The 20909-nt window shown below is 36.1% G+C and overlaps 1 long non-coding RNA gene across 1 annotated transcript; it reads left to right on the forward strand.

The window, feature by feature from the left end:
* Nucleotides 1-20472, forward strand: LOC130046932 (uncharacterized). Its single transcript, XR_008796004.1, has 3 exons — nucleotides 1-300; nucleotides 10744-19896; nucleotides 20165-20472. It is a non-coding gene; the product is annotated as an uncharacterized LOC130046932 (long non-coding RNA).
* Nucleotides 20473-20909: the final 437 nt, after the last annotated feature.

Here is a 20909-nt window from a genome sequence, read left to right on the forward strand (position 1 = left end):
GATTACAAACAGCTACAGATTAAACATTACACGGTGTATCTTCTGGAAATGTCAAGCTATCCAATGTTTCTTCTTGCAAAATTTTTTAAAACCTGGAGATGTAGCACAGGATGAAACCTTGACATTCAGTTGACTAAAAGGTCTGAAACAGTACTAAATGACGGAGTTCTGCCAGTCAGTCACTGAAACAGTACTAAATGACGGAGTTCTGCCAGTCAGTCAGCTTTTTATAACCAGTCAGTCACCTTTTAATGAATGGCATAGTTTCAGGATTGGAGCGAATACATGAACTTGAACCAGGTGATTATTTTGTTTTCTTCTTGAGCCAATTAGTTTATATCAAACCAGTCCATATACGGTTGTTTAAATGTGATCTGCTGGGTATCTAGAGCAGATATACTGGGCATTACGGATCTTACTTATATTATACTTATTAGAGGGAAGTTTGGATAAATTTGATTTGCTAATTCGTTGTTGGTCAGTTTTTCTGATCGTTTGTCTGTCTATCTGTCTGTCTGTTCGCTGACCGTTTGTCTGTCCGACTGTCTGTCTCTTTAACCATTTGTCTGTTTTGGACCGTTTCTTTTTTTCTCTGACTGTGTGTCCGTCACTGATGGCTATAACATTCGAATAAGACTTTGGTTTTATGACTGGTGGGGAAGGGTGTCAGCTGTTCAACTCTAGCGGGGAGGGGTGTGAAATACAAATTCTCTTGTTTTACAGTATTTAGCATAACATACCATTGCACCGGTCTTATGAATAATCTAGATATTTACAAATACAAGTAAATTGCGCTTGTCACTCCTGTTTACGAATTACATTTTTACATTTCGAAATGTTACATCCGTGCGTCGAAAGTCTTTTAAATTCATATCACTTTTTTTGTGCCAGGCAAGGAGCAGGATGTTTTTAACACTTGCTAGACTATACACAAAATGAATCATCGTGAAAAAGAATAAAAACAAAATCCCCAATGGCATCCATATGTTACGTTAAGTTGTAAAGAAATAAAATCGTTGCTAGGAAATCACTCAGGGACGAATATTTGATTATTTGTGTAAATTCAAACCTATATCGTCGTGGTGTATGGTGACGCGTTAGAAAATGTATGGTTTTGTCAAAGGTGCGGAAAGTGAGGGGGGGGGGGGGGCACGCGCGTGGAAATTTGAACGTTAATGAGAAAGGTCCGACCCTAATTTTTAGGTTCATTTTACAAACATGCACAAGCTTAAGATAATAAGTTTCTAGACTGTGTGAATTCAGGGAAGGAAATACTCGTTTACGTCTGATACAACATAAATGTCTTCTGAAATCTATAGAGTGTTATGGGAGAAACAGCCTCTCCCTTTTTATTTTATTTTTTCATTCAAAAAAGGCAAAAATAAATAAATAAATAACAATAAGTAAAAATAAAATAAAATAAAAAATTACCCCCCCCCCCCAAAAAAAACCACCCCGGTAATTAACTTACAAGTGTATTTACCGTATTCCAATTGTTGCAAGTTTTAAAGTACACGAATAACGAAAGTTCCTAGAATGAAACCTGTTGGTCTTGAATGATTATTTTGTCTAAATATCTTTTTATTCTATCAGCAATAGAGTCTGATGCAATTTTATAGACAGAATTTCTCCAATTCTTTAAATGTTTGTGACAACAATATTGATGATCTGTGTGCTACATAACCTAGTTATAAATCAGATAACTCAATAATATCTTTGTCGATAGCTTTTAATGACTTTATATGAAAGATAGAGGACCTGTTTTACTCGTTACTTTATGACAAAAATCATTTATACTATCAATAATATCATTACAGAGCACAGGCACTCGACGTTTTAAATATACATTGTATATCATAAAAGAAATTGTCTTCTTGTAAACATAATATTCACAAGGTATATCAGGCCGCCATCTTGGTTTTCTTTTTTACCAGCTGCATCGCTTGGAAATTTCGGCGAAAAGTTCGATATAATGTGATAATTAGACCCCTACCATTTAGAAGCAACTCTGTCAAGGTCTTACCTCTCGCATCGTCATGGTGAACTAGAAATAAAGTCCATTTATCGGCTTTAATCAACCTTCAAATATCGTCTACTGCTTCTCAAATGCGAAAAATCGCTGAAAGATGGACGGAAGTTGACATAATTATGCAAATGAGAATTCCCTTGCTAATGTACTCCCTGACGCTTGTACGGAGGGAAAAGAGAGTGACACTGAATGCAGGGTAATTGCAGCCCTACAAACAATAAAATTCGGGCACAATTGTGTGATTTTGGGACAGGCTGGCACGGGAAGTTTAGCAAATCTATTGCAATACCAAAACAACATTGGAAATGCTCATGACCCCCCCCCCCCCCCCCCCCCCCCCCCAAACTGCTTCGACTCTGGACAACCCACGTTTTGTCACCAATTGTGACAACACTGAAAATTTACAGATAAGCAGGACAGGACATTTGGATGTATAAATGTCACTGTGAACATTTGAGAGTATACCCACGTGTATGCGGGTGTGTTAATTCAATATTGTGAACTTTTCTTATAATACGTATGACATTTACTTTCAACTACGCTAATTTTAATACAACAAATGCATGAATAAGTGAAGTTATCATGTTTAACGTTGTAAAAAAAAAAAAAAAAAATATATATATATATATATATATATATATATATATATATATATACTAATAGAATAGTGTTCAAGATCCATTACCTCGCTCTCCAGAACATATTTACTGCTATTCATAATATTTACTATTTTTAATTTTATCGACCAATGAAAAAAGGGCTATCTCGAAATTATGTCAATTTCCACCCACCTTTCAGCGATTTTTCGCATTTGAGAAGCAGTAGACGATGTTTGACGGTTGATTATAGCTGATAAATGGACTTTATTTCTAGTTCACCATGACGATGCGAGAGGTAAGACCTTGACAGAATTCCTTCTAAACAGTAGGGGTCTAATAATAACATTATATCGAACTTTTCGCCGAAATTTTCAAGCGATGCAGCTGGTAAAAAAGAAACCAAGATGGCGGCGTGATATACCTTGTGAATATTATGTTTACAGAAGACAATTCTTTTTTATGATAGATATTTAAAACGGCGAGTGCCTGTGTTACAGAGGGGAAGAAACAGTCTAGTATGCAATCTCTGTATTTAATTTTGATAACATACGTAATATACCTGATGCAGATATTTCCTTCTCTATAACCGGTCTACTTTTTTTTTTTTTTTTTAGAAACATTACTCTAAGAAATAAAAGATTAATAGAATCCTTCATTAGTACGAGTGTGAGATAGGGAAATTCCACCGAGGGGACAAGATTCGCAGTCTTGGACGAGACTTTGCCGAGTCCTAGACAGCGAATTTTGTTCCTGAGGTGGAATTTCCCTATCCCGCATGAGTAAATAATGAAGGATTATTTTTCTCACATTTTAACTACAGTTTAGTGCATAAAATTAGGAGCTTTCAGAAAATTTTAGATTATCAAAATCCTCATTTGAACTTCGATGCAAAAACTAATTAGATAGGCAGAAAGAGCATACCCGAAAATGGTTTACACTGTTAGGGTAAACTAAAAAACCCAAGGTTGTCCACCAGAAAGCAATACTACATTAAAATTTAAAGATAACAATGCAAAATATTTTTACTTCACTGTGTAACGTAAATCTTCACCGTGTAACGTAAATCATAGAAAATAAATGACGTCACAATCAAATGACGTCGCAGCAGTGTGAGACTAATAGAATCCTTATTTAGTACGAGTGTGGGATAGGGAAATTCCACCGAGGGGACAAGATTCGCAGTCTAGGACGAGGCTTTGCCGAGTCCTAGACAGCGAATCTTGTTCCAGAGGTGGAATTTCCCTATCCCACACAAGTAAATAATGAAGGATTATTTTTCTCACATTTTACCTACAGTTTAGTGTATAAATTTAGGAGCTTTGAGAAAATTCTAAATTATCAAAATCCTCATTTGAACTTCGATGCAAAAACTAATTAGATAGGCAGAAAGAGCATACCCGAAAATGGTTTACACTGTAAGTGTAAACTAAAAAACCTAAGGTTGTCCGCCAGAAAGCTATATAAATTAAAATTCAAAGATAACAATGCAAAATATTTTTACTTCACCGTGTAACGTAAATCTTCACCGTGTAACGTAAATCATAGAAAATATATGACGTCACAATCAAATGACGTCGCAGCAGTGTGAGACAGAAAAATCTCACATGGCTGTCTCACATGGGTAAAGTCAATCTCACACTGGTGATTATGTGAGAAATATATAGAATATCACACTCTAATGTTGATCTCGGACCTGGGATTGGCCCCGAGAGTTGATCTCGGCCCGAGTCCGTAGGGCGAGGGCCGAGATCACTCGAGGGGCAATCCCAGGTCCGAGATCAACATTAGAGTGTGATATTGTTTATATCATATACCTAAAACACAACAAGTTGATAAACATTTTTTTTTTAATTGGGTGGGTGGGTGGGGGGGGGAGTCATTGACCCAAACATAAATACATGGTATACTGTACAACGATATTTGACTATTTCATTCCTTCAGAGAGTTTACTTTAATGGTTACGTTTCCAGTACTATTGACATTGTGAAACATGCTAAAGTCTGGGTTTTGTAGCTTTATTCCATTGCTGATTTTTATTTATTTTTTCGGATTTACCAAACTCGCCCGTTTTCAATATTTCATAGAATTTGTAAGAGTTGTAGAACTTTGTTTACGTGGCGTCATCGTATGAACGGGAATGTTTACAGATCTGATGCTGCTATTTCTTTGCTTAAGGAATGTTACCTTATACTGAAGTAAGTTTTTTTTTTACCGTTTCCCATCTGTTTAGCATCTATAAGTCGTTGACATACGTCGGAAGATAATGGTTCTACTTTTCTCGTTTTATTGCCAAGTCCTCGGGATTTTAGATTTCAGAAATCGTTTTAAAACAGTTTTCTACATCAAAATTGCTGTAAATTAACATTTTATATCCATTAGGACCGGGGATTTCTGAAAATGCTTCAGTATCACCCTCCATAATCCTCCTACTGTTTTCTGTCACCTAGAACGTTGATTGTTTTGAAATGAAGTTAAACGTGTTATTGTTCTAAATAAACAATTGTTACTTGGGTTACCCCCCTTTGCTTAGATACTCGCTACAATTTAGCGCTGTTTTCAAAAACGTTTTTATTTAATTTTTCTGCTTAAATTAAATTTTGTCGTGGAAGAAAGTATTATATATGAAAAAAATTGTGTCTAACATCATTTTTTCATGTAGTTATGTTAGATTTCAAAAGATTAAAGAAGAAATAGCCATTTGAAATTTGAGGGCGAGACAGCCCCCTTGACAACGGGCCGAGACAGAGATATCTCGGCCCTTAGGGCGAGACAGCCCTACCTACTTGCAGCTGTCTCACCCTAGCCAAGATAGGTGTATCAGGGCTGATACACTACTAGGTATATGATATAGAAAAATCTCACATGGCTGTCTCACATGGGTAAAGTCGATCTCACACTGTGAGAAAAAACTTTCTCACATTATCACCAGTGTGAGATCGACTTTACCCATGTGAGACAGCCATGTGAGATTTTTCTGTCTCACACTGCTGCGACTTCATTTGATTGTGACGTCATATATTTTCTATGATTTACGTTACACGGTGAAAATTTACGTTACACGGTGAAGCAAAAATATTTTGCATTGTTATCTTTAAATTTTAATGTATATAGCTTTCTGTTGGACAACCTTGGGTTTTTTAGTTTACACTTACAGTGTAAACCATTTTCGGGTATGATCTTTCTGCCAATCTAATTAGTTTTTGCATTGAAGTTCAAATGAGGATTTTCATAATTTAAAATTTTCTCATAGCTCATAAATCTATGCAGTAAACTGTAGGTAAAATGTGAGAAAAATAATCCTTCATTATTTACTTGTGTGGGATAGGGAAATCCCACCTCTGGAACAAGATTTGCCGTCTAGGACTCGGCACAGCCTCGTCCTAGACTGCGAATCTTGTCCCCTCGGTGGAATTTCCCTATCCCACACTCGTACTAATGAAGGATTCTATTAATCTCTTATGCAACATATATCAAAAAGAAGGGGAAAAAAGGAGGAAAAAGAATTAAGAGAAAATATCAAATTACTTGTATAACAATTCAACATCTATTGAATACTGATTAAGGTAACGCCATACTTGCATTGTCATCTGATAAAAGTATCGAAAGTGTATTAATTTCAATTTACTAGAGTTTAAAAAACTCATGAATTATTAATCAAAATATATAGGTCATCGTACTTTTTAAAATATGCCAGATATACATTAACAGAATCATATATCAACGTCAGAAAACTGCGATTCTCCTTAAACTGTATTATAAAAATTTCATAAAGGCTGGTTATGACGATATAATAGTACACATGTATTCATAACAATTTCACGAAACTGTGTCTTTACAAAAGTATACAAAATGTCTGTGAAAAATAAAGTCAGATTTGGTTAGCCCTAGGCAGTTCCGGTTTTAAAACGTCAAGTTTCAAACTGATGGAGAGAACTTTTTTAATCGATTTTTTTAATGGAAAGTGACAGATCTTAAGTTCTATTTTTTTTTTCTGATCGAGGGGTCGTGTTTCTTTTGTAGAAAAATTAATTTAGTTAGTACAGAGTTGTGCGAGATTGCAGTGGAACTGAAGTTAGAGAGGTAATACCACTTGAACATTGTCGTGAATAAAATTATATTAAACAAAGTGTTTTAATTTGTCTATATAATTTCGGTCTGGTAAAATGTGATTCGATCCAGTAATATCGAACCAATTGCCCAGTAAGTACCACAAGAACTTTTGATGCAGTGGCAGATTTAGAGTGGGAGGGGGGGGGGGGTCCAACAGTCCTCCCTCCTTTCGCCACTAATTCAAAAATAATGCATGTAAAAACTCAGATTTCTCACTCAAAATGGCTGAGTATTTTGGCTAATACTTTACTTTAATCCCACCCCACCCCCGTCGAAAATCCTAAATCCGTCACTGATTTAACATCTAAGAAAACGGGATTAATTATAGTAATTTCATCACATGGAACAAGTGTCGCAATATTCTCAGCCAGACATTCAAACTTGGGGTATTTTATGACTTGTACACAGGATTCTGTGTACAGTCTTACAAGAAAGAAAATGGGTTCAGATTATTCAAATGTCATAAATGCTCAGAACAGTTGCCATTAAATCAGACTGCATTCCAGTAACGAGGCAGATGTCAAATCCTTACAATGTATGGGTGCTGGTGTACTAGTCAGTACAAATTGTGTCTGATGTTGTACCTGTTTTTGTGTTGTTTCAAATTTGGTGCCAATTTTTGTCATATATTAGAAATAGATTATATTACTGCTAAGCAAAAATAGATGGTAAAAGTATCGCACCATGTCAGATATAATTTCCATTGTGGTATCATGTCATCCAATCATCAACATATATTTGAATTTTCATGTTTTTGTCTTTTGTTTATCGTAATTTCTCATTTTCCAACAGCTGTTTAGTTCCTTTTGTTTTTGTAGTGTTCTGTTGTTGATCATTTTGCAAATTGTCTTGATATTTCAAAGCTAGCATTTTTGTACTCTAATTGGTGGCTATTTTTTATTATCACCATGAACATTTGAACATCACCACTGTCATTTTTATGTTACGAATATTTGTAGGCTTTCAATCTATGAAGTGTTTGGAGTACAGTCTAGTCTATAACTAGGCCTAGTATAAGTCTATGATGTTTCGAGGGATCGTAATCTTTTTGTTTCATCAACTTTAATCACGCTTTTTGGATCTTTTGTCTGTGCCAGAAAGGGATAGAATATAATGTTTTTCGTATAACCATACTTTCCCATCTTCCATGAGTCCTCACCCTGAGCAGTAGTATCTTGCTTTTGATCCCTTCGTTTCTTCCCAACAGATGCTATTTTACCGGAAGTATCGAAGGCTAACCAAACCTTGAAATCACGTGATCACGTTAATTATATAAAATCTAGAATAAACATGCGTTCCGGCACTAACTCGAAAATGTGCTATTGTTTTATAATTGTGTAAAATGTAACATTCTGCAGTTATTTCAGTCTGAGACCAGAAGTTGTACACGTGTTTGTCGCCGCTTTCGTTTTATATGACATGGTCTTCCGTCATTTAAGATATTGTGTGAAATAAAGTTGCATGCATCTGATCATGTGAGTTACGTGATTTAATTCAATATGCAGACATTCTGGGTTTTTTCTCAGCTTTTGTAACTTTGTTTTAATGCTAATTTGTATTATTTGTTTTTATTCCATTTATATAGTTTTCTTTTCTAAGTGAATGTCTCCCCCCCCCCCTCTCTCTCTCATATATTTCTTATACATATGTAATTTTTTTCAACTCTCCACTAAGAAGGCACCGAACCATACGATAATGGTTCAATAAACATTAATACTTTAACAAAGTGCACAGCTTCCTCTATGTCCGCATACAAACATACATGTAAATGTACATGTAGTAGTCAAATGCATGTGGCATACTTATAGGTGTCATACCTACAACCACAGATATTGAAACCATCCTATTTTATCAATAGCACAACACAGACCTTCGTGAATTTCGATGACTGATAAAGTGCGCATAGAACATGTCAATGAGGATTTGACATTGAATGTTTTAAAGGTCATTATTCGGTTACAATATCTCAATAAATCGCATTTATAATTCAAAATTAAATTATTTGTTAATGTTGTGGTCGTTTTTTAAATCCTTTATCACTAATTTCATTTAAATTCAGGTTTTTAGAATCGGTTGGATGATTGCATATATACCTGGCAATTATAATATCACGTAACCGTGAAAATGCTTGGTTCTAACGAAACGACTACACCCAAACTAAGACCTGAACGTAATGGAGATACAAACATCCAAAACTATAAAGTTACTCTAAAAGATATTCATTATAATGCTGTGCACGATTTGTGTCACATCAAGGATTTAAAATTCAGAGAACAGAAAATTTATTACCAACGACATAGCTTGAAACCCCTCGAATTGTAAAACTCTAATGTAATATTTTATGCGACAAAGTGAAACGTGTTTTTAAAGTTGTATGACCTATAAAAGATGTGAAATACGATATCGGCGACAGAGATGAATTTCGCTGGTCGCTCCTCCTTGTCCCCCATAAAATGATGGGACAATCCTCTAATTGTTGAGACTCTTCTCTATGCATGTAGATAATATTAAGTTTAATAAAATTACACGAAAACTGTACATCTACTGAATAGGGGGCTATTTCCATTGCCTTTGAATCAAACTTATAAATATATCATTTCAATGCAAATTTCATCGCATGAAATTGAAAGATCCTAACTAGTATCTATAAAAATGACGATGACATCAGCAAAGATTACTTAAATTCCCCAGTAAGGATGACATTTCTCAGAGAACAGTGATCACTATAATTCACAAAGGGCACGTACACTGTGCATTCTACCACGGTTCTTACAGAGATCAAAGAAATACCGCGTCCATTATTCTCAAATATATACCAGTTTAACCAATATATTATCAGAACAGTAATGCATACCAATCGTCCACAAGATGAATTAAAAAAAAAATGGGTTTTTCAAAAACATAATGCTTATCAATACCATATTGGATCTGAGTAAATGTTGTGTATTGCTTTAAAAGATCTGTTAAACGTAGACATATCATATGACTTTTCCGCGATTCTACCTACCGTAGGATATGCAGGTAATAATAAGATATTGCTACACAAAAATTATCTAATTTGCAAATATGTCACTAAGTGGAAAGCACTGATGAAAGGTGAAGATAACGAACAGTGATCAATCTCATAACTCCTATAAGCAATACAAAATAGAGACTTGGGCAAACACGGACCCTTGGATATACCAAAGGTTGGATCAGGTGCCTTGGAGGAGTAAACATCCCCTGTCGACCGGTCACACCCGCCGTAAGCCCTATATCCTGATCAGGTAAACGGAGTTATCCGTAGTTAAAATCAATGTGCCAAGAACGGACTAACAATCGGTATGAAACACGTCAGACAGCATTTGACCAAATGATAGGTTGTATTGGCAAACTAGGTCGTTAAAACGACCATAGAATTTACGAAATGCTGACTTTAAACGAAACTATTGAAATCCCTGCACCATCAACGTATGTGTCGGTAACCTGCTTCGATTTAAAAATGAGACGTTGACGATGGAAAAGCTGAAATCCTGGTTTGTCATAAAGTTAAGTTGTTAGTCTACCGTTAATATCTACTTTCAATAAAATATCTAAGTATGAATGAGAAGTGGACGACTATGTGGTGTCTTTTATTTCGAGCTCACAGGGATATATCGAATCGACATATGAATGAAAGTTATTGTTAATAGATAAAACGTCGTCGATATATCTAAATGTCGAATTGAAGGCCACAGCAAGATATTTTTTCTTCTCACGTAGAAGTTTCTGAATAAATTCTGCTTCATAGGAATATAAAAACATGTCAGCTAACAAAGGAGCACAATTCGTGCCCATGGGAATTCCAACAGACTGTTGGAAGACCTGATCGCCACAGACCACGAAGATATTGTTAATGAGGAACTCTAGCATATTTTTTATTTCAACTTCAGAGTACTTGTGCGTGGAATCAGAGTGGTGTTTAACAAAGTATATTTTCATGACTTCACTAAATATGAATATTTCCGTTATCCATTTTTGGTCAAGATTGGCCCATTAGTATCTGGGAAGAAGTTGTTAACAGACAACGCATGACGACGGACGCAGACCAATTGCAATGTTACCGGAGTTTACTCAGGTGAGCTAATAAACTTAAAAGGTATCTTTTTACACTTGCATTTATTGTTTATATTAGCCTTTCTTAGTTGCTATGCAAACCTTAGTTTGATATTATTCCATGCCTTTTCCATGTATTTATTATACGCCCGTCTTTAGACGTATTATGGTACAGCGATGTCTATACGTCTGTCCGTCTATCCAGGGTTTTCTGTTTCTGATTTCATTTCTCTGTTACATATTTCAAGTTGAAAGTTGCTATGTAGTTTTTTTGTGGATCCCTCTAGATCATGTTGCAATTTTGATCCATTTCGACCGCTCTTGCAGGAGTTTTGCCCCTTTATTTGAAAATCATTGTTATATGAAGGGTACATAATTTGTCCGGCAACTCTTCCCACAATTTTCAAGTTAGGACCATCTTGTTTTACAGTGTATGTATGGGTATCGAAGATGTGCATGTGGCAAGGATTTTGATGTTCTTCAGCTTTTGAGAAAATTACACTCAGGTTGTTGAACTTAATCAGTTTTGAGGAATTATTACATAAAGAGTACATGATTTGTCTTTTATTTTTTCTTCCAGTTTTCAAGTGAGGGCTTTTCTATTTCACAGAGTATTTTTATGGTTATGGAAGATGTGCATGTGGCAAGGGTTTTGATTTTCTTCGATTTTTGAGAAAATTGCAGGTTGTTGAACGTCTGTTTTGAGGAAATATTGTATTAAATAAAGGACATGGTTTGTCCTGTTAACTCCTCTTACAGTTTAGAAGCTAGGGTCTTTGTAAATAACTTGAAGATGTGCATAGTACAAGAATTTTGATTCTCAACCATTTTTAATTTTCTTTGATGTTTTAAATATTTACAGGTTGTTGAACTTCGTCAAATTTGGGGAAATGTTTTACACACAGAATTCTTGGTTTGTCCATCTACCTTTACATTGTATTCATACAATGCAAAGAATGTATGTCACAGCCTGATGATGGCTGATACGACCTGAAGTAAAGTTCTACAAATAATGCCTTAAGAAAACACCCTATGTAAGCATTTTCACGGGCGTATTATGTACCGTTTGCGGTACTCTTGTTGTTCTTTCGTTTAGTTTGTTGTACATGTAAAGCGCTTTAGGGTAATTGGGTTGAGTAGATAAAGTACTATATGAATGTACAATGATAAAAAGTCTTCATCCTAGGTACCAGCTCATACCTTTAAAGTGTCTAGGGTCCCTTGTTTGCTCTTAATTTTGTATGTTTTAAAGGATTGATGACATTGATCACTGTAATCGTTATTTTCACTTGGACCAGAGAATTTGGGAAATGCTGACCTCAAACGTTGAAACACCCACAACATCAACCAATCTATTAACAGCCTGCCTCGATTTATAAATTTATCATACACAGAACATGCTCTTAAATACAAACGAATATCGCCACACAAACAGGAAGCTGAAAACGGAGACGCTGAAGCTATCTCGTCTGCCACAAAGCTGTGCTGCCAGTCTGCCGCCGAGATCTATGCCAAATAAAATATTCAAACATGAAGCACAAACAAAACCACGTGGTGTTCTCAATCGTGATCCTACTGGGACAGACTGAACCAACACAAAACGAACGAAAACGAGCACCGTCAACATACAAAACGCCATAAAAACACCCACACACCTAGCCGAAAACCTTTCCTTCCCATACAGAAGCCCGGGAGATTTAGTGACAATGTCTTATCCATTGATAATACTTACTTTCATGTATTTCTCAACTGATTCGATACACGAGAGACTGTTCTGTGTATGATCATTTTTTAAATCGAGGCAGGCGACTGACAAATAAGTTATTTAACAGGGGTTCAACTGTCTCGTTTAAAGTATTTTGCAAATTCAATGGTCGTTGTGATATGTTTACATTTACTGAATCACTTCTCTTCTATTTCTTTTGAAACTGGCATTGCGTTCATCTCCGACAATGAATACATGTTTGTTGCAAACTAGTTCGATCTGGTTTTTAGCATCACCTGTCCTCATAATCATTATCAAATATGGAGCGTCGTCAAGGTCAATGGGTGAATTCGCTGTTCCGTTTAAAGTAACGAATGGATCAACTATATATTTCAGTACTTAGACCTAGTTTATATTCTTTTTAAAAAAAATATTTAAAAAATATTGATATAAACAATAAAATGTTTTCTTTGTTGTTTTATCGGGTGACAAAGGTAGCAAGCATTGCAGGAAAAAAAATAACGCGGGTTATGAATTATGTCTCCCCTTCCCAGAAGAGGAACAAATTGTTTTAGTGTGAATTCTTCTTCCGTTTCTCATACAAAGTTTGTCATTTGACATAGGCCTTTGATATTTGGTATGTGGGGATGCCATAAGTGTGTCGCGTACCATATTTGATGACCTTTCGTGTAAAGATAAATTTCAATTAAAGATAGTTTGTATTGGGTATATAGAGACACAATCACTTTCTGACTACGGATTACTCCGTTTACCTGATCAAAATATAGGACAAGCAAAAGGTGTGACCGGTCGACTGAGGGTGCTTACTCCTCCTAGGCACCTAAACCTACTTCTAGTATGTCCATGCCCTACTCTTAATTTTGTATTCTTTATTGGAGATATTGGATTGATCACCGTTCCTTACCTTCACCTGTTTCTTGTGTATCCGGCGTAAAAAAAAAAGTGTATATACCGGTGACATACAACATTCGGGACCACCGAGCGATAACGATATCAAGCAGCGAGCGAGTAGTAGCAGTTACAGCACACGTAATAAGCTGGGTAACAGCTCTCAAACACCAAAGTCTTAAGTTCACCATTAAAAAGGATTACCAAAATTACCATCTAGATTCTATTTCATTGGGTGCCAGTCTATCTTTTAACTCTCCCCCTCTCGTCCATCTAGATTCCGTGATACACTACTGAACTTGCTCACAAACTAAGACCAGTAAATGTGAATTTGTAACCTGCAACTTTTTTAATACCAGAGTGTTAAAAACAGTAAAATTATATTTCCTGAACTGCGTTTATTTATCATGAGGGAAATAGTAAACATCGCACACGTTACAATATACATGTACTTGTATTTGAATTCATGGGATGTGTCCTTTAACACTCGTGTGGCAGGGATGGGGACCGGACCAGACTAATGAAAGTCGCATTGCCGTGAGTTTATCTATTTGAATAATTATTATTTAATCAAACTGGGATGATATATTATTTACAATATTTAACTAAAATATTTGTGGATATATTAGTTCACATCTAGACGTTATTGTGCAAGTATGGAAATCAACCGGGATTCAAATTGACTGCACGGCTACTTAACAGCATATGGCTACGTCAACGAACGAAATCATAAAAGGCTGTGAGTTTTTGGGTCGTATAGTGGCTTTAATGAATATTTGAAGGTATATTCGGATTATGAATTTTTTGATATTGAATTAGTGAGACAAAAACAAAACAAGAATACAACGATATCAGATCTTAATCGTGCGCAGATTTTTGTTTTTATAAGGGGTGGATTTGTAGCTCTTTATATTTTTTCAGAGAGTTACAGTTCTGCAGCTAATGCTTCACAAAAACAAACCAAAACGTTCATCAGTTGGATATATATTTCACTGTGACAAAAGATAGTACTCTATACCTGTTTATCACTTTTAACAGTTTGCTAAAATGAACCATACTAAAAATATTTGTTACATTATATTCAATCAGAGTTATCTCACTTTGTACGATTGACTCACAAACAATTTTAAAAATCGCTTGTGTTCGAATTTACTATTAAAAGATATACTAATATATAGTAAATTCGAACTTGAAGCGATATATTGGCCTAAGGATGTACTAAAGAGCATTTTGCTTCCCATGGCCACACGAACAACAAATAAAATATACATTGTTGATTTTTAAAAATTTGATCTATGGATGTATCCATGGAAACTTATTACATAATAGTATTCACCGGGAATTTTCCTCTAAGGGATTTTCCTTACGTGGAATTATGTAATATCTTGTCGGAAATAGTGGTAACATTCCCTGGGGAAACCCCTGTGTAAATAGCTAGTTATATTGTGATTTTTGTTTTACTCTCATGGTAAATTTTCCTCTGATAAATCCTTATTCATTAAATAAAATGTAGGGCGTATCAAGCAAAATAGTATCTATGTCACAATATATTTCTTCAACAGATGTATAAAATAGAGTACATGCAAGTGTATACCCCCCCCCCCCCCCGAAACACGTGCGTCGTTATGTGTAAAGTGTGACTCCACCCAGGACGACCGACCATACACAATGGGGGAAATAGGAGGCGTATGTTCCCAATGCTTCAAACACTATCTAACACACACTGGTATCTGAAAAAATATGCTTTTACTTACTTACCTATATGATACATTTGTTCATGCTAGTTTATTTTCCTAATCATTCTTACCCCCTCTAGTTTAGTTTGTTCTATCATACAAAATTAATGGCATTCAACGTCCTATTCTTATCGCCTTCAAAGGCTTACTTGGCAAGATGACAGTAACTAAGAAACATGAATACTCTCATATTAGATAATTTGGCATACATGTATGTTTCCATTTTACTCCGTGAAGTTGTGTTTTAATTTGTTCTAAATTCCCTGGAACAATCAAATATGGCAGAACATAATGTCTGTCCAGATTTCAGTTACGACTTATATGCGTACCGTCAAATGGTAGTTGTTGGTTGAATATTGAATATACGACCCGCTCGAGAATCTTTCACTCATATGGAGACGTCACCATTGCCGGCGAAGGGCTGCAAAATTTAGGCACATGCTCGGCGCTTACAGCCTTTGAGCAGGGAGGGATCCTTATCGTGCCACACCTGCTGTGACACTAGGCCTAGGTTTTTGCGGTGTCATCCGAGGGACCGCCCCCATTTAGTCGCCTCTTACGACAGGCAAGGGGTACTGAGGACCTATTCTTACCCGGATTCCCATGGGATACCATCAAATGGTGTTAATTTGAAATATCATATACTAATAATGCATTTAAAAACCTTTCTAACTAAAACAAAAGTGGTAGTTTGAGAATGATCACAATGAATATGACAAGTTGAAAAGGGATCGCCAATGACTGAACGATTAATATAAAAAGTAAATATTGTAATATATCATGGGAAAGTCTCCTGGCTCGGATTTCCCGAAGATCAAACTTGAATTTTGAGTTTTCTTATATTTGGTAAAATCCGTTTCAGCTTTAGTTCTTTTCAGAGCAATCCAGGCATGCCTTTAAAAAAGGTTATTCGATTGCTATAATTATGTTCAGTCAAGCTTTCTTATCTCGAACTTTACGGAACTAAGATTAAACTTCAGGATATCGGAGGATTCAAGATAAAGAGGGTAAAAACATGAAGAAAAAGTAATCAGGGCTTCCAAATCACTCCAACATATCCCTTTTCCGACATCTTACATCATGCAAATGACAAGCTAAGGTCAGGGCATACCAAAATGCCATTAGCGACCCCATACCGTATAAATTGAATGTCATGAAAAGACTAAATGTATATTTTCTATCAAGTAATAAAAGTTATACATTTTATGCAAATTATACAATTTACTTTGATCGAATTAAAAATCAATAAATCTATTTTCCTATTTCTCTATTAATTAGCATAATAAACGCCCCATTACGAAAAATCATAATCACGTGCCGTCGCAACCTGAATTTAGAAAAGGTGAAGATAATGAGCAGTGATCAATCATATAATTCTTATCAAGAATACAAAATTAAGAGTCGGGCAAACACGGACCCCTGGGCATACCAGATGTGGGATCCGGTGCCTAGTAAGCATCCCCTGTTGACGGGTCACATCCGCCGTAAGCCCTATATCTTGATCAGGTAAACGGAGTAATCCGTAGTCAAAATCAGTGTGTAAAGAACAGCTTAACAATTGGTCCAGATATCATTTGACCCACTGACAGGTTGTATTAGTAAACTAGATCGTTATAACGATCATATAATTCGCAAATACGGACATTTAACGAAACTGTTGAAACCCCTGTAACATCAACTTATTTATCATTAGCCTGCCTCAATTCAATAAGAGTACTCTAAACGGTACATCATACGCTTATCGGATGTCCACAGTAATGACAAAATTTCAGTGCAATATCTGTATCCATAATGAGAAAAAGTCCAGGAAACTGCTTGACCTACTTTTAGCTCTAAAGTAGGTCACGGTACATCAATCAAGCTGAAATGCAAACTGAATCTGTATTTCTTTGAGAGAAAGATTGTGACTTTATTTCAGGGCAATACCTTTATCCATCACGAAAAAAATCTGGAAAACTGTTTGACCTACATTTAGCCCTAAAGTAGGTCACAGTGCACCAATCCAGCTGAAATGCAGACTCACTCTTACTCTTATTCAATATTGAGGGACATGAAATAGTAAACATGTATTTTGCTTCTCGTAAAGCTTTTTCATATTTATTCAAACATGTTTCCCTCTTAATATAAACAAGAATAATCTTCTTGATTAAAACAAAAAAGATTCTCGAGATCCAAAATGCATGTTTATTAATTTTTCCAAATTATCCGACTTCGGATGTTCAAGTTTTTTCTACCGCCAATAGAGATTAACATTCATACAACCCCGGGAAAGGGAACATGTAAAAATGGATTAACAGTGAGTAGGTATTAATTTCCTTATAACAGTTGCATTCATTTATGCTAAAGTTGTAGAAATAAAGTGTTTGTTAGTAAATCCAGCCATATGTGAGTCGAAACGTCGGTCGAAGCGTGAACCGTCACCGGTTCCGGTATTTACACGTGATCCAGAATCAAAATATGAAGGTTTGCGAAGAGAAGTGGATATGGGCTATGCCTGTCCATTTCTCTAAAGAGAATACTATTAACCCTTCTCTAAAGAGAATACTATTAATGAAGTTATGGTCTATTCGATCCAAGGTGAAAACGGTGATTTATTGATGGCTTGGAAACAGTACTACTAGAAATAACACAAAGAAAGAGAATTTTGTTCAGCTTTTTCATCAGCGCAAAAAAGCTGAAGCTGCACACAATTCGTCTAGAATTTTTTTGGTCCCAGTCCCAGAAGTCCCTGATCAGAAATGGCGGAGATCTCGCAACGTCACCTCTCCTTGATCTTACATATACCAACACAATGCAGCGTGTCGCATTAGGTCTACATGTAATTACAAGCCGCGCAAGAGCACGGTCTGATTTGATACAGTTTTTAACTGTGTTTGCGTTTCTGTGGAATTTATGTGGAATTTATGTTTTCATTTGTGCGAGATTGATGTGAATATATTTTTAAGTTATTTTCAAAATCAATGCACTGCGTATTTAATTGAGGATTGAAGTTAAAATTAGCCTTTGAGTTGTATGTCTAGAAATAAATCAAGGGTATTGACATAAAAATAATGTTAGGGTGGCAGGGGACAGTTTCGCACTATAGGCCCGGTCAACTTTTTCAAAAAATGGAAATACCCCATATTTGAAGTGATATTACATGTGTAAAAATGTATACAATAATTTTAGGATGCATGTCAAATGTAGCTGAATGCTTAATAAAAATGTTGATATACAACATGTAGGTGTCACCATGATTCCTAGCATATAGATGGGTGCAAATACGAAACTAAGACACGTGGTCAATTGCTGAAGAAATTCCGGTGAAAACATGCAGGGTCTAGCAAAAGGTCTGTAGCTGTGAGGGAAGGTGGATGGCCCCAGATGAGAGGTAGATTTTTGAGAAGGGCTGATAGGGTTCTTGATTGTGCACAGTGTCTAAATCCCCATGTTTGGTACTGTGAAGGTATGGGGGTGGTGCGGATTAGCCCAAATGAGGGAAAATCAAAGAAAAGAAGGGGAACCTGCTCAGAGCATGTTTTGTGCACCAGCACCAGTATTTATAGATTACATATAATTTAGGGTCATAATTTATTAACTACACTAATATGAAATACAAGTATTGACATAAAAGGGAAATATGATTTTTCATTAGTCTGTCATAATCTGACTTTGGTGTATACCCCCTATCCACATGTTTCAAAACCAAAGAAACTGTCCCCTGCCACCTAGGAATAAACATTAGAATTGTCAATTTGTACTGCGTTTGTTTCGGGTTCAATTAGTTTCATTTATATGGAACACAAAAAGGATGAGGAGTGCTTTGTGTATTGAAGACTATTTTTCAGATTCATACAACTAGTACATGAAGTATATCAAAGGGGTCCAGACAAGTGACTGATTGTTTGATTGATTGTATATCGTTTAACGTCCATCTTGAGAATTTTCCACTCACATGGAGACGTCATCGTTACCGGTAAAGGGCTGCAAAATTTAGGCCTATGCTCAGCGCTTACGGTCTTTGAGGAGGGGGATCTTTATCGTGCCACACCTGCTGTGATACGGGGCCTCGGTTTTTGCGGTCTCATCCGAAGGACCATCCCATTTAGTCGCCTCTTACGACAAGCAAGAGGTACTGAAGACCTATTCTAACTCGGATCCCAACGGTATCCAGGCAAGTGAAAACCACGCACATATCCGCCTTTTAAATGCGTCAGTATGGTCCGGCCAAAACTATATCATGATTTCTTCCATATTCGGCGGCATGATGGTTTGTGGAGGGGGGGGGGGGTTTACACTTGCGTCTAATTGTTTTCTTGTGTATATTGAAATGCAGTCTATCCCAAAAGCACCGAACCGTCGGACAAAACCGACGAAAATCGATTTGGACCGATGTACTGGTTGGCAAGATCGGTCCGTATGTCCGAAGGTTGCATTGGTTTGGTTTCGAATTTTATTTTCCATATTATATCGTTTAGACGCTATACCTTATACCGCGATACAGTCCTACAAACGTTTTGCTGATTACGATTGTTAGGTACTCTATTTCCGCCATTTTCATCAAGATGGTGAACCTAAAATACTTCGATGGGGCTGTACCAGGAAAAAAGTTAAAAAGAGACGAAACGATGAAGAGAAAGCTAAAGAATAAGAGAAACACAGAAAAAGAGATATTGTTCAACGAGAGGTGGAGGGAGGGACGTCCGTGGTTACAGTTGAATCAAGGGGAGGATACAAACATGACCGTTATGACTTGTAAGTACTGTATAATCTTTGAAGAAGTTTTGCGCAGTAAAAACATTACAAATACATTCAAAAACGGCTGTAAAAACTAGCGGTTGTCAACAGTGACGGACCTTGAAAAGAGTATGTTTCACAGGAAAGCATTAAATTTCATGAATTACATCATTTTCATTTATCAGACGAAATCATTTTACAGCTGTTTTACACAAGTTGTACATGTATTCCGTTTGATACATCAAAACATGTATTCATTTTAAGTTAATGTCTGTATCTATTTCAGAATCAGTCGGTAAGAAGGAGAAAGATAAACTACAAGCGTGTGAAAAGGGATGAAAGAGTCCAAGACGCAGAGTCTGAGCAAGGCACAAGTCAGACAGTGCTAGATACTGAAACAGGACAGGAGGAGGAGGCGGCAGAAGCTGAGGAAGAAACCATCACTGAGGATAGCATAGCATATGAAACAAGTTGTGGTGGTGGTGGGGGGGTGTGTGAATATTTTGAAGACTATATGTCTGAATAATTGAACTGGATGAAAGCTTGTAATTACATAAGAGGAGAATAAAGTTCTGTAATGTTATGATAATGATTTGTTTTCAAAATTATGCATCACCATGGAACTACATCATTATTATCAATATTAATGATAAAAGTTTTGGACTGGTGAAAATTCATTCGGTCCTGTGAAGTGTTTTCGACCATCTGTCCGAATGTCCTGTGATGATTTTTCTTTTTCGCGAAGACTGGAAATGGAATACAGATGCGACGCCAAGGTCTCTGTTTTGACGTCACAATACAAAGAAACAGTGACGGATTTAAATTACGAGTTGAAAGGTGAGTTTAGCATACATATAACCCTCACTATAATAAAAATGTGTAATAGTAACCTAGTAAAACATATCAGTGATTTTTTTTATTTTTCAAACTACCACCCCTCCTTTTGAATTGGGAAAAATTAGCGACATTTTCCTCAAATTGGGGAAAATCATTCATAGTAAGTTAAAATGGTAAAGATGCATAAAATAATC

Source organism: Ostrea edulis, chromosome 6 (assembly GCF_947568905.1).
Source record: "Ostrea edulis chromosome 6, xbOstEdul1.1, whole genome shotgun sequence".
Taxonomy (NCBI): domain Eukaryota; kingdom Metazoa; phylum Mollusca; class Bivalvia; order Ostreida; family Ostreidae; genus Ostrea; species Ostrea edulis.